General features: G+C 56.9%; 25 non-coding genes across 25 annotated transcripts; all 25 read left to right on the top strand.

Moving 5' to 3' along the window:
- The first annotated feature begins 349 nt into the window (after positions 1-349).
- On the top strand, positions 350-463 carry LOC125722072 (U5 spliceosomal RNA). Its single transcript, XR_007386104.1, has one exon. It is a non-coding gene; the product is annotated as a U5 spliceosomal RNA (small nuclear RNA).
- A 197-nt stretch (positions 464-660) lies between these two features.
- LOC125722122 (U2 spliceosomal RNA) lies at positions 661-852 on the top strand. The gene has a single exon (XR_007386152.1). It is a non-coding gene; the product is annotated as a U2 spliceosomal RNA (small nuclear RNA).
- A 422-nt stretch (positions 853-1,274) lies between these two features.
- Positions 1,275-1,388, top strand: LOC125722071 (U5 spliceosomal RNA). Its single transcript, XR_007386103.1, has one exon. It is a non-coding gene; the product is annotated as a U5 spliceosomal RNA (small nuclear RNA).
- A 197-nt stretch (positions 1,389-1,585) lies between these two features.
- LOC125722121 (U2 spliceosomal RNA) lies at positions 1,586-1,777 on the top strand. The gene has a single exon (XR_007386151.1). It is a non-coding gene; the product is annotated as a U2 spliceosomal RNA (small nuclear RNA).
- Positions 1,778-2,199: 422 nt separating this feature from the next.
- On the top strand, positions 2,200-2,313 carry LOC125722070 (U5 spliceosomal RNA). The gene has a single exon (XR_007386102.1). It is a non-coding gene; the product is annotated as a U5 spliceosomal RNA (small nuclear RNA).
- Positions 2,314-2,510: 197 nt separating this feature from the next.
- LOC125722120 (U2 spliceosomal RNA) lies at positions 2,511-2,702 on the top strand. The gene has a single exon (XR_007386150.1). It is a non-coding gene; the product is annotated as a U2 spliceosomal RNA (small nuclear RNA).
- Positions 2,703-3,124: 422 nt separating this feature from the next.
- On the top strand, positions 3,125-3,238 carry LOC125722069 (U5 spliceosomal RNA). The gene has a single exon (XR_007386101.1). It is a non-coding gene; the product is annotated as a U5 spliceosomal RNA (small nuclear RNA).
- Positions 3,239-3,435: 197 nt separating this feature from the next.
- On the top strand, positions 3,436-3,627 carry LOC125722119 (U2 spliceosomal RNA). The gene has a single exon (XR_007386149.1). It is a non-coding gene; the product is annotated as a U2 spliceosomal RNA (small nuclear RNA).
- Positions 3,628-4,050: 423 nt separating this feature from the next.
- On the top strand, positions 4,051-4,164 carry LOC125722068 (U5 spliceosomal RNA). Its single transcript, XR_007386100.1, has one exon. It is a non-coding gene; the product is annotated as a U5 spliceosomal RNA (small nuclear RNA).
- Positions 4,165-4,361: 197 nt separating this feature from the next.
- Positions 4,362-4,553, top strand: LOC125722118 (U2 spliceosomal RNA). Its single transcript, XR_007386148.1, has one exon. It is a non-coding gene; the product is annotated as a U2 spliceosomal RNA (small nuclear RNA).
- Positions 4,554-4,975: 422 nt separating this feature from the next.
- Positions 4,976-5,089, top strand: LOC125722067 (U5 spliceosomal RNA). The gene has a single exon (XR_007386099.1). It is a non-coding gene; the product is annotated as a U5 spliceosomal RNA (small nuclear RNA).
- Positions 5,090-5,286: 197 nt separating this feature from the next.
- LOC125722117 (U2 spliceosomal RNA) lies at positions 5,287-5,478 on the top strand. The gene has a single exon (XR_007386147.1). It is a non-coding gene; the product is annotated as a U2 spliceosomal RNA (small nuclear RNA).
- Positions 5,479-5,900: 422 nt separating this feature from the next.
- LOC125722066 (U5 spliceosomal RNA) lies at positions 5,901-6,014 on the top strand. The gene has a single exon (XR_007386098.1). It is a non-coding gene; the product is annotated as a U5 spliceosomal RNA (small nuclear RNA).
- Positions 6,015-6,211: 197 nt separating this feature from the next.
- On the top strand, positions 6,212-6,403 carry LOC125722115 (U2 spliceosomal RNA). The gene has a single exon (XR_007386145.1). It is a non-coding gene; the product is annotated as a U2 spliceosomal RNA (small nuclear RNA).
- A 423-nt stretch (positions 6,404-6,826) lies between these two features.
- On the top strand, positions 6,827-6,940 carry LOC125722065 (U5 spliceosomal RNA). The gene has a single exon (XR_007386097.1). It is a non-coding gene; the product is annotated as a U5 spliceosomal RNA (small nuclear RNA).
- Positions 6,941-7,137: 197 nt separating this feature from the next.
- LOC125722114 (U2 spliceosomal RNA) lies at positions 7,138-7,329 on the top strand. Its single transcript, XR_007386144.1, has one exon. It is a non-coding gene; the product is annotated as a U2 spliceosomal RNA (small nuclear RNA).
- A 422-nt stretch (positions 7,330-7,751) lies between these two features.
- Positions 7,752-7,865, top strand: LOC125722063 (U5 spliceosomal RNA). Its single transcript, XR_007386095.1, has one exon. It is a non-coding gene; the product is annotated as a U5 spliceosomal RNA (small nuclear RNA).
- Positions 7,866-8,062: 197 nt separating this feature from the next.
- Positions 8,063-8,254, top strand: LOC125722113 (U2 spliceosomal RNA). Its single transcript, XR_007386143.1, has one exon. It is a non-coding gene; the product is annotated as a U2 spliceosomal RNA (small nuclear RNA).
- Positions 8,255-8,676: 422 nt separating this feature from the next.
- On the top strand, positions 8,677-8,790 carry LOC125722062 (U5 spliceosomal RNA). The gene has a single exon (XR_007386094.1). It is a non-coding gene; the product is annotated as a U5 spliceosomal RNA (small nuclear RNA).
- A 197-nt stretch (positions 8,791-8,987) lies between these two features.
- On the top strand, positions 8,988-9,179 carry LOC125722110 (U2 spliceosomal RNA). The gene has a single exon (XR_007386140.1). It is a non-coding gene; the product is annotated as a U2 spliceosomal RNA (small nuclear RNA).
- A 423-nt stretch (positions 9,180-9,602) lies between these two features.
- LOC125722061 (U5 spliceosomal RNA) lies at positions 9,603-9,716 on the top strand. The gene has a single exon (XR_007386093.1). It is a non-coding gene; the product is annotated as a U5 spliceosomal RNA (small nuclear RNA).
- A 197-nt stretch (positions 9,717-9,913) lies between these two features.
- LOC125722098 (U2 spliceosomal RNA) lies at positions 9,914-10,105 on the top strand. Its single transcript, XR_007386129.1, has one exon. It is a non-coding gene; the product is annotated as a U2 spliceosomal RNA (small nuclear RNA).
- Positions 10,106-10,529: 424 nt separating this feature from the next.
- On the top strand, positions 10,530-10,643 carry LOC125722060 (U5 spliceosomal RNA). The gene has a single exon (XR_007386092.1). It is a non-coding gene; the product is annotated as a U5 spliceosomal RNA (small nuclear RNA).
- A 197-nt stretch (positions 10,644-10,840) lies between these two features.
- Positions 10,841-11,032, top strand: LOC125722087 (U2 spliceosomal RNA). Its single transcript, XR_007386118.1, has one exon. It is a non-coding gene; the product is annotated as a U2 spliceosomal RNA (small nuclear RNA).
- A 422-nt stretch (positions 11,033-11,454) lies between these two features.
- LOC125722059 (U5 spliceosomal RNA) lies at positions 11,455-11,568 on the top strand. The gene has a single exon (XR_007386091.1). It is a non-coding gene; the product is annotated as a U5 spliceosomal RNA (small nuclear RNA).
- Positions 11,569-11,576: the final 8 nt, after the last annotated feature.

The raw sequence follows: 11,576 nt of genomic DNA, 5'->3' as shown, positions 1-11,576 counted from the left end.
CCAGGCGATTAGCCGGTGTCGTGAGGGACGGACCCTGTCCGTGCGCCGGTCCCGCTTCCCTCCGTTTTTCTTTTTTTTTTTTTTTTTTTTTTTTAATTATAAAAAGCACGGTCATGATACGCTCTCTGAGGGGTGGGCAGCTGTGCTGAGGTAAGGCAGGCCGTCATCTTTGCCTTTTGAATTTTCTCTCATGTCTGTTTACATGATTGCTGATCTTTCAGATGCCAGGAGGACAGGGAGGAGTCGGGGCCCCGAGGCCGGTGGCTGCGACGCCCCCGAGAATTCAACCCCGAGCGGGGGCGTCACGGAGGCCCGGCTAGCGGCCACCTGCTGAGCGACGGCTCTGCATCGACTCGGGTCTCTCTTCATCCCGTATAAATCTTTCGCCTTTTACTAAAGATTTCCGTGGAGAGGGATAGCGATGAGTTCACTGTATTTTTGGAGGCTCTGTGCAAGCAGAGCTGCACCGCTGCTGTATCAAAGTAAGACTGTGCCCGGCTTAGCGGCCGGCTCTATCTGCCCAGTGGCGTGTTTCTGGTCCTCTGGGATCGTGCGTGGTCTCGCCGGGCGCCACCTCCCAGAGAGGCTGTCGAGGACCCAGCCGCGCCAGCTCCGTCGGCGTCCCGCATGCCGGAGCCCGGCGGGGCGCAGTCTGCGGGCATCGCTTCTCGGCCTTTTGGCTAAGATCAAGTGTAGTATCTGTTCTTATCAGTTTAATATCTGATACGTCCCCCATGGAGGGGACCACATATTAAACGGATTTTTGGAACAGGGAGCCGGAAGTGGGGCTTGCCCCGTCCGCTCCACGCATCGACCCGGTATTGCAGTGTTTCTGGGAACGGTGCACCTCTACTGCCCCCTGCTGTTGAAAGACAGAGCTGATCGGTGTTCCGCTTATCAGACCGAGAGCCTGCGCCGCTTGCCAGGCGATTAGCCGGTGTCGTGAGGGACGGACCCTGTCCGTGCGCCGGTCCCGCTTCCCTCCGTTTTTCTTTTTTTTTTTTTTTTTTTTTTTTTTTAATTATAAAAAGCACGGTCATGATACGCTCTCTGAGGGGTGGGCAGCTGTGCTGAGGTAAGGCAGGCCGTCATCTTTGCCTTTTGAATTTTCTCTCATGTCTGTTTACATGATTGCTGATCTTTCAGATGCCAGGAGGACAGGGAGGAGTCGGGGCCCCGAGGCCGGTGGCTGCGACGCCCCCGAGAATTCAACCCCGAGCGGGGGCGTCACGGAGGCCCGGCTAGCGGCCACCTGCTGAGCGACGGCTCTGCATCGACTCGGGTCTCTCTTCATCCCGTATAAATCTTTCGCCTTTTACTAAAGATTTCCGTGGAGAGGGATAGCGATGAGTTCACTGTATTTTTGGAGGCTCTGTGCAAGCAGAGCTGCACCGCTGCTGTATCAAAGTAAGACTGTGCCCGGCTTAGCGGCCGGCTCTATCTGCCCAGTGGCGTGTTTCTGGTCCTCTGGGATCGTGCGTGGTCTCGCCGGGCGCCACCTCCCAGAGAGGCTGTCGAGGACCCAGCCGCGCCAGCTCCGTCGGCGTCCCGCATGCCGGAGCCCGGCGGGGCGCAGTCTGCGGGCATCGCTTCTCGGCCTTTTGGCTAAGATCAAGTGTAGTATCTGTTCTTATCAGTTTAATATCTGATACGTCCCCCATGGAGGGGACCACATATTAAACGGATTTTTGGAACAGGGAGCCGGAAGTGGGGCTTGCCCCGTCCGCTCCACGCATCGACCCGGTATTGCAGTGTTTCTGGGAACGGTGCACCTCTACTGCCCCCTGCTGTTGAAAGACAGAGCTGATCGGTGTTCCGCTTATCAGACCCAGAGCCTGCGCCGCTTGCCAGGCGATTAGCCGGTGTCGTGAGGGACGGACCCTGTCCGTGCGCCGGTCCCGCTTCCCTCCGTTTTTCTTTTTTTTTTTTTTTTTTTTTTTTTTTAATTATAAAAAGCACGGTCATGATACGCTCTCTGAGGGGTGGGCAGCTGTGCTGAGGTAAGGCAGGCCGTCATCTTTGCCTTTTGAATTTTCTCTCATGTCTGTTTACATGATTGCTGATCTTTCAGATGCCAGGAGGACAGGGAGGAGTCGGGGCCCCGAGGCCGGTGGCTGCGACGCCCCCGAGAATTCAACCCCGAGCGGGGGCGTCACGGAGGCCCGGCTAGCGGCCACCTGCTGAGCGACGGCTCTGCATCGACTCGGGTCTCTCTTCATCCCGTATAAATCTTTCGCCTTTTACTAAAGATTTCCGTGGAGAGGGATAGCGATGAGTTCACTGTATTTTTGGAGGCTCTGTGCAAGCAGAGCTGCACCGCTGCTGTATCAAAGTAAGACTGTGCCCGGCTTAGCGGCCGGCTCTATCTGCCCAGTGGCGTGTTTCTGGTCCTCTGGGATCGTGCGTGGTCTCGCCGGGCGCCACCTCCCAGAGAGGCTGTCGAGGACCCAGCCGCGCCAGCTCCGTCGGCGTCCCGCATGCCGGAGCCCGGCGGGGCGCAGTCTGCGGGCATCGCTTCTCGGCCTTTTGGCTAAGATCAAGTGTAGTATCTGTTCTTATCAGTTTAATATCTGATACGTCCCCCATGGAGGGGACCACATATTAAACGGATTTTTGGAACAGGGAGCCGGAAGTGGGGCTTGCCCCGTCCGCTCCACGCATCGACCCGGTATTGCAGTGTTTCTGGGAACGGTGCACCTCTACTGCCCCCTGCTGTTGAAAGACAGAGCTGATCGGTGTTCCGCTTATCAGACCGAGAGCCTGCGCCGCTTGCCAGGCGATTAGCCGGTGTCGTGAGGGACGGACCCTGTCCGTGCGCCGGTCCCGCTTCCCTCCGTTTTTCTTTTTTTTTTTTTTTTTTTTTTTTTTTAATTATAAAAAGCACGGTCATGATACGCTCTCTGAGGGGTGGGCAGCTGTGCTGAGGTAAGGCAGGCCGTCATCTTTGCCTTTTGAATTTTCTCTCATGTCTGTTTACATGATTGCTAATCTTTCAGATGCCAGGAGGACAGGGAGGAGTCGGGGCCCCGAGGCCGGTGGCTGCGACGCCCCCGAGAATTCAACCCCGAGCGGGGGCGTCACGGAGGCCCGGCTAGCGGCCACCTGCTGAGCGACGGCTCTGCATCGACTCGGGTCTCTCTTCATCCCGTATAAATCTTTCGCCTTTTACTAAAGATTTCCGTGGAGAGGGATAGCGATGAGTTCACTGTATTTTTGGAGGCTCTGTGCAAGCAGAGCTGCACCGCTGCTGTATCAAAGTAAGACTGTGCCCGGCTTAGCGGCCGGCTCTATCTGCCCAGTGGCGTGTTTCTGGTCCTCTGGGATCGTGCGTGGTCTCGCCGGGCGCCACCTCCCAGAGAGGCTGTCGAGGACCCAGCCGCGCCAGCTCCGTCGGCGTCCCGCATGCCGGAGCCCGGCGGGGCGCAGTCTGCGGGCATCGCTTCTCGGCCTTTTGGCTAAGATCAAGTGTAGTATCTGTTCTTATCAGTTTAATATCTGATACGTCCCCCATGGAGGGGACCACATATTAAACGGATTTTTGGAACAGGGAGCCGGAAGTGGGGCTTGCCCCGTCCGCTCCACGCATCGACCCGGTATTGCAGTGTTTCTGGGAACGGTGCACCTCTACTGCCCCCTGCTGTTGAAAGACAGAGCTGATCGGTGTTCCGCTTATCAGACCGAGAGCCTGCGCCGCTTGCCAGGCGATTAGCCGGTGTCGTGAGGGACGGACCCTGTCCGTGCGCCGGTCCCGCTTCCCTCCGTTTTTCTTTTTTTTTTTTTTTTTTTTTTTTTTTTAATTATAAAAAGCACGGTCATGATACGCTCTCTGAGGGGTGGGCAGCTGTGCTGAGGTAAGGCAGGCCGTCATCTTTGCCTTTTGAATTTTCTCTCATGTCTGTTTACATGATTGCTGATCTTTCAGATGCCAGGAGGACAGGGAGGAGTCGGGGCCCCGAGGCCGGTGGCTGCGACGCCCCCGAGAATTCAACCCCGAGCGGGGGCGTCACGGAGGCCCGGCTAGCGGCCACCTGCTGAGCGACGGCTCTGCATCGACTCGGGTCTCTCTTCATCCCGTATAAATCTTTCGCCTTTTACTAAAGATTTCCGTGGAGAGGGATAGCGATGAGTTCACTGTATTTTTGGAGGCTCTGTGCAAGCAGAGCTGCACCGCTGCTGTATCAAAGTAAGACTGTGCCCGGCTTAGCGGCCGGCTCTATCTGCCCAGTGGCGTGTTTCTGGTCCTCTGGGATCGTGCGTGGTCTCGCCGGGCGCCACCTCCCAGAGAGGCTGTCGAGGACCCAGCCGCGCCAGCTCCGTCGGCGTCCCGCATGCCGGAGCCCGGCGGGGCGCAGTCTGCGGGCATCGCTTCTCGGCCTTTTGGCTAAGATCAAGTGTAGTATCTGTTCTTATCAGTTTAATATCTGATACGTCCCCCATGGAGGGGACCACATATTAAACGGATTTTTGGAACAGGGAGCCGGAAGTGGGGCTTGCCCCGTCCGCTCCACGCATCGACCCGGTATTGCAGTGTTTCTGGGAACGGTGCACCTCTACTGCCCCCTGCTGTTGAAAGACAGAGCTGATCGGTGTTCCGCTTATCAGACCGAGAGCCTGCGCCGCTTGCCAGGCGATTAGCCGGTGTCGTGAGGGACGGACCCTGTCCGTGCGCCGGTCCCGCTTCCCTCCGTTTTTCTTTTTTTTTTTTTTTTTTTTTTTTTTTAATTATAAAAAGCACGGTCATGATACGCTCTCTGAGGGGTGGGCAGCTGTGCTGAGGTAAGGCAGGCCGTCATCTTTGCCTTTTGAATTTTCTCTCATGTCTGTTTACATGATTGCTGATCTTTCAGATGCCAGGAGGACAGGGAGGAGTCGGGGCCCCGAGGCCGGTGGCTGCGACGCCCCCGAGAATTCAACCCCGAGCGGGGGCATCACGGAGGCCCGGCTAGCGGCCACCTGCTGAGCGACGGCTCTGCATCGACTCGGGTCTCTCTTCATCCCGTATAAATCTTTCGCCTTTTACTAAAGATTTCCGTGGAGAGGGATAGCGATGAGTTCACTGTATTTTTGGAGGCTCTGTGCAAGCAGAGCTGCACCGCTGCTGTATCAAAGTAAGACTGTGCCCGGCTTAGCGGCCGGCTCTATCTGCCCAGTGGCGTGTTTCTGGTCCTCTGGGATCGTGCGTGGTCTCGCCGGGCGCCACCTCCCAGAGAGGCTGTCGAGGACCCAGCCGCGCCAGCTCCGTCGGCGTCCCGCATGCCGGAGCCCGGCGGGGCGCAGTCTGCGGGCATCGCTTCTCGGCCTTTTGGCTAAGATCAAGTGTAGTATCTGTTCTTATCAGTTTAATATCTGATACGTCCCCCATGGAGGGGACCACATATTAAACGGATTTTTGGAACAGGGAGCCGGAAGTGGGGCTTGCCCCGTCCGCTCCACGCATCGACCCGGTATTGCAGTGTTTCTGGGAACGGTGCACCTCTACTGCCCCCTGCTGTTGAAAGACAGAGCTGATCGGTGTTCCGCTTATCAGACCCAGAGCCTGCGCCGCTTGCCAGGCGATTAGCCGGTGTCGTGAGGGACGGACCCTGTCCGTGCGCCGGTCCCGCTTCCCTCCGTTTTTCTTTTTTTTTTTTTTTTTTTTTTTTTTTAATTATAAAAAGCACGGTCATGATACGCTCTCTGAGGGGTGGGCAGCTGTGCTGAGGTAAGGCAGGCCGTCATCTTTGCCTTTTGAATTTTCTCTCATGTCTGTTTACATGATTGCTGATCTTTCAGATGCCAGGAGGACAGGGAGGAGTCGGGGCCCCGAGGCCGGTGGCTGCGACGCCCCCGAGAATTCAACCCCGAGCGGGGGCGTCACGGAGGCCCGGCTAGCGGCCACCTGCTGAGCGACGGCTCTGCATCGACTCGGGTCTCTCTTCATCCCGTATAAATCTTTCGCCTTTTACTAAAGATTTCCGTGGAGAGGGATAGCGATGAGTTCACTGTATTTTTGGAGGCTCTGTGCAAGCAGAGCTGCACCGCTGCTGTATCAAAGTAAGACTGTGCCCGGCTTAGCGGCCGGCTCTATCTGCCCAGTGGCGTGTTTCTGGTCCTCTGGGATCGTGCGTGGTCTCGCCGGGCGCCACCTCCCAGAGAGGCTGTCGAGGACCCAGCCGCGCCAGCTCCGTCGGCGTCCCGCATGCCGGAGCCCGGCGGGGCGCAGTCTGCGGGCATCGCTTCTCGGCCTTTTGGCTAAGATCAAGTGTAGTATCTGTTCTTATCAGTTTAATATCTGATACGTCCCCCATGGAGGGGACCACATATTAAACGGATTTTTGGAACAGGGAGCCGGAAGTGGGGCTTGCCCCGTCCGCTCCACGCATCGACCCGGTATTGCAGTGTTTCTGGGAACGGTGCACCTCTACTGCCCCCTGCTGTTGAAAGACAGAGCTGATCGGTGTTCCGCTTATCAGACCGAGAGCCTGCGCCGCTTGCCAGGCGATTAGCCGGTGTCGTGAGGGACGGACCCTGTCCGTGCGCCGGTCCCGCTTCCCTCCGTTTTTCTTTTTTTTTTTTTTTTTTTTTTTTTTTTAATTATAAAAAGCACGGTCATGATACGCTCTCTGAGGGGTGGGCAGCTGTGCTGAGGTAAGGCAGGCCGTCATCTTTGCCTTTTGAATTTTCTCTCATGTCTGTTTACATGATTGCTGATCTTTCAGATGCCAGGAGGACAGGGAGGAGTCGGGGCCCCGAGGCCGGTGGCTGCGACGCCCCCGAGAATTCAACCCCGAGCGGGGGCGTCACGGAGGCCCGGCTAGCGGCCACCTGCTGAGCGACGGCTCTGCATCGACTCGGGTCTCTCTTCATCCCGTATAAATCTTTCGCCTTTTACTAAAGATTTCCGTGGAGAGGGATAGCGATGAGTTCACTGTATTTTTGGAGGCTCTGTGCAAGCAGAGCTGCACCGCTGCTGTATCAAAGTAAGACTGTGCCCGGCTTAGCGGCCGGCTCTATCTGCCCAGTGGCGTGTTTCTGGTCCTCTGGGATCGTGCGTGGTCTCGCCGGGCGCCACCTCCCAGAGAGGCTGTCGAGGACCCAGCCGCGCCAGCTCCGTCGGCGTCCCGCATGCCGGAGCCCAGCGGGGCGCAGTCTGCGGGCATCGCTTCTCGGCCTTTTGGCTAAGATCAAGTGTAGTATCTGTTCTTATCAGTTTAATATCTGATACGTCCCCCATGGAGGGGACCACATATTAAACGGATTTTTGGAACAGGGAGCCGGAAGTGGGGCTTGCCCCGTCCGCTCCACGCATCGACCCGGTATTGCAGTGTTTCTGGGAACGGTGCACCTCTACTGCCCCCTGCTGTTGAAAGACAGAGCTGATCGGTGTTCCGCTTATCAGACCCAGAGCCTGCGCCGCTTGCCAGGCGATTAGCCGGTGTCGTGAGGGACGGACCCTGTCCGTGCGCCGGTCCCGCTTCCCTCCGTTTTTCTTTTTTTTTTTTTTTTTTTTTTTTTTTAATTATAAAAAGCACGGTCATGATACGCTCTCTGAGGGGTGGGCAGCTGTGCTGAGGTAAGGCAGGCCGTCATCTTTGCCTTTTGAATTTTCTCTCATGTCTGTTTACATGATTGCTGATCTTTCAGATGCCAGGAGGACAGGGAGGAGTCGGGGCCCCGAGGCCGGTGGCTGCGACGCCCCCGAGAATTCAACCCCGAGCGGGGGCGTCACGGAGGCCCGGCTAGCGGCCACCTGCTGAGCGACGGCTCTGCATCGACTCGGGTCTCTCTTCATCCCGTATAAATCTTTCGCCTTTTACTAAAGATTTCCGTGGAGAGGGATAGCGATGAGTTCACTGTATTTTTGGAGGCTCTGTGCAAGCAGAGCTGCACCGCTGCTGTATCAAAGTAAGACTGTGCCCGGCTTAGCGGCCGGCTCTATCTGCCCAGTGGCGTGTTTCTGGTCCTCTGGGATCGTGCGTGGTCTCGCCGGGCGCCACCTCCCAGAGAGGCTGTCGAGGACCCAGCCGCGCCAGCTCCGTCGGCGTCCCGCATGCCGGAGCCCGGCGGGGCGCAGTCTGCGGGCATCGCTTCTCGGCCTTTTGGCTAAGATCAAGTGTAGTATCTGTTCTTATCAGTTTAATATCTGATACGTCCCCCATGGAGGGGACCACATATTAAACGGATTTTTGGAACAGGGAGCCGGAAGTGGGGCTTGCCCCGTCCGCTCCACGCATCGACCCGGTATTGCAGTGTTTCTGGGAACGGTGCACCTCTACTGCCCCCTGCTGTTGAAAGACAGAGCTGATCGGTGTTCCGCTTATCAGACCGAGAGCCTGCGCCGCTTGCCAGGCGATTAGCCGGTGTCGTGAGGGACGGACCCTGTCCGTGCGCCGGTCCCGCTTCCCTCCGTTTTTCTTTTTTTTTTTTTTTTTTTTTTTTTTTAATTATAAAAAGCACGGTCATGATACGCTCTCTGAGGGGTGGGCAGCTGTGCTGAGGTAAGGCAGGCCGTCATCTTTGCCTTTTGAATTTTCTCTCATGTCTGTTTACATGATTGCTGATCTTTCAGATGCCAGGAGGACAGGGAGGAGTCGGGGCCCCGAGGCCGGTGGCTGCGACGCCCCCGAGAATTCAACCCCGAGCGGGGGCGTCACGGAGGCCCGGCTAGCGGCCACCTGCTGAGCGACGGCTCTGCATCGACTCGGGTCTCTCTTCATCCCGTATAAATCTTTCGCCTTTTACTAAAGATTTCCGTGGAGAGGGATAGCGATGAGTTCACTGTATTTTTGGAGGCTCTGTGCAAGCAGAGCTGCACCGCTGCTGTATCAAAGTAAGACTGTGCCCGGCTTAGCGGCCGGCTCTATCTGCCCAGTGGCGTGTTTCTGGTCCTCTGGGATCGTGCGTGGTCTCGCCGGGCGCCACCTCCCAGAGAGGCTGTCGAGGACCCAGCCGCGCCAGCTCCGTCGGCGTCCCGCATGCCGGAGCCCGGCGGGGCGCAGTCTGCGGGCATCGCTTCTCGGCCTTTTGGCTAAGATCAAGTGTAGTATCTGTTCTTATCAGTTTAATATCTGATACGTCCCCCATGGAGGGGACCACATATTAAACGGATTTTTGGAACAGGGAGCCGGAAGTGGGGCTTGCCCCGTCCGCTCCACGCATCGACCCGGTATTGCAGTGTTTCTGGGAACGGTGCACCTCTACTGCCCCCTGCTGTTGAAAGACAGAGCTGATCGGTGTTCCGCTTATCAGACCGAGAGCCTGCGCCGCTTGCCAGGCGATTAGCCGGTGTCGTGAGGGACGGACCCTGTCCGTGCGCCGGTCCCGCTTCCCTCCGTTTTTCTTTTTTTTTTTTTTTTTTTTTTTTTTTTAATTATAAAAAGCACGGTCATGATACGCTCTCTGAGGGGTGGGCAGCTGTGCTGAGGTAAGGCAGGCCGTCATCTTTGCCTTTTGAATTTTCTCTCATGTCTGTTTACATGATTGCTGATCTTTCAGATGCCAGGAGGACAGGGAGGAGTCGGGGCCCCGAGGCCGGTGGCTGCGACGCCCCCGAGAATTCAACCCCGAGCGGGGGCGTCACGGAGGCCCGGCTAGCGGCCACCTGCTGAGCGACGGCTCTGCATCGACTCGGGTCTCTCTTCATCCCGTATAAATCTTTCGCCTTTTACTAAAGATTTCCGTGGAGAGGGATAGCGATGAGTTCACTGTATTTTTGGAGGCTCTGTGCAAGCAGAGCTGCACCGCTGCTGTATCAAAGTAAGACTGTGCCCGGCTTAGCGGCCGGCTCTATCTGCCCAGTGGCGTGTTTCTGGTCCTCTGGGATCGTGCGTGGTCTCGCCGGGCGCCACCTCCCAGAGAGGCTGTCGAGGACCCAGCCGCGCCAGCTCCGTCGGCGTCCCGCATGCCGGAGCCCGGCGGGGCGCAGTCTGCGGGCATCGCTTCTCGGCCTTTTGGCTAAGATCAAGTGTAGTATCTGTTCTTATCAGTTTAATATCTGATACGTCCCCCATGGAGGGGACCACATATTAAACGGATTTTTGGAACAGGGAGCCGGAAGTGGGGCTTGCCCCGTCCGCTCCACGCATCGACCCGGTATTGCAGTGTTTCTGGGAACGGTGCACCTCTACTGCCCCCTGCTGTTGAAAGACAGAGCTGATCGGTGTTCCGCTTATCAGACCCAGAGCCTGCGCCGCTTGCCAGGCGATTAGCCGGTGTCGTGAGGGACGGACCCTGTCCGTGCGCCGGTCCCGCTTCCCTCCGTTTTTCTTTTTTTTTTTTTTTTTTTTTTTTTTTTTAATTATAAAAAGCACGGTCATGATACGCTCTCTGAGGGGTGGGCAGCTGTGCTGAGGTAAGGCAGGCCGTCATCTTTGCCTTTTGAATTTTCTCTCATGTCTGTTTACATGATTGCTGATCTTTCAGATGCCAGGAGGACAGGGAGGAGTCGGGGCCCCGAGGCCGGTGGCTGCGACGCCCCCGAGAATTCAACCCCGAGCGGGGGCGTCACGGAGGCCCGGCTAGCGGCCACCTGCTGAGCGACGGCTCTGCATCGACTCGGGTCTCTCTTCATCCCGTATAAATCTTTCGCCTTTTACTAAAGATTTCCGTGGAGAGGGATAGCGATGAGTTCACTGTATTTTTGGAGGCTCTGTGCAAGCAGAGCTGCACCGCTGCTGTATCAAAGTAAGACTGTGCCCGGCTTAGCGGCCGGCTCTATCTGCCCAGTGGCGTGTTTCTGGTCCTCTGGGATCGTGCGTGGTCTCGCCGGGCGCCACCTCCCAGAGAGGCTGTCGAGGACCCAGCCGCGCCAGCTCCGTCGGCGTCCCGCATGCCGGAGCCCGGCGGGGCGCAGTCTGCGGGCATCGCTTCTCGGCCTTTTGGCTAAGATCAAGTGTAGTATCTGTTCTTATCAGTTTAATATCTGATACGTCCCCCATGGAGGGGACCACATATTAAACGGATTTTTGGAACAGGGAGCCGGAAGTGGGGCTTGCCCCGTCCGCTCCACGCATCGACCCGGTATTGCAGTGTTTCTGGGAACGGTGCACCTCTACTGCCCCCTGCTGTTGAAAGACAGAGCTGATCGGTGTTCCGCTTATCAGACCCAGAGCCTGCGCCGCTTGCCAGGCGATTAGCCGGTGTCGTGAGGGACGGACCCTGTCCGTGCGCCGGTCCCGCTTCCCTCCGTTTTTCTTTTTTTTTTTTTTTTTTTTTTTTTTTAATTATAAAAAGCACGGTCATGATACGCTCTCTGAGGGGTGGGCAGCTGTGCTGAGGTAAGGCAGGCCGTCATCTTTGCCTTTTGAATTTTCTCTCATGTCTGTTTACATGATTGCTGATCTTTCAGATGCCAGGAGGACAGGGAGGAGTCGGGGCCCCGAGGCCGGTGGCTGCGACGCCCCCGAGAATTCAACCCCGAGCGGGGGCGTCACGGAGGCCCGGCTAGCGGCCACCTGCTGAGCGACGGCTCTGCATCGACTCGGGTCTCTCTTCATCCCGTATAAATCTTTCGCCTTTTACTAAAGATTTCCGTGGAGAGGGATAGCGATGAGTTCACTGTATTTTTGGAGGCTCTGTGCAAGCAGAGCTGCACCGCT

This window comes from Brienomyrus brachyistius, unplaced genomic scaffold, assembly GCF_023856365.1.
Source record: "Brienomyrus brachyistius isolate T26 unplaced genomic scaffold, BBRACH_0.4 scaffold36, whole genome shotgun sequence".
In the NCBI taxonomy this organism is placed as follows: domain Eukaryota; kingdom Metazoa; phylum Chordata; class Actinopteri; order Osteoglossiformes; family Mormyridae; genus Brienomyrus; species Brienomyrus brachyistius.
This window is presented reverse-complemented; position numbering and strand designations above follow the sequence as displayed.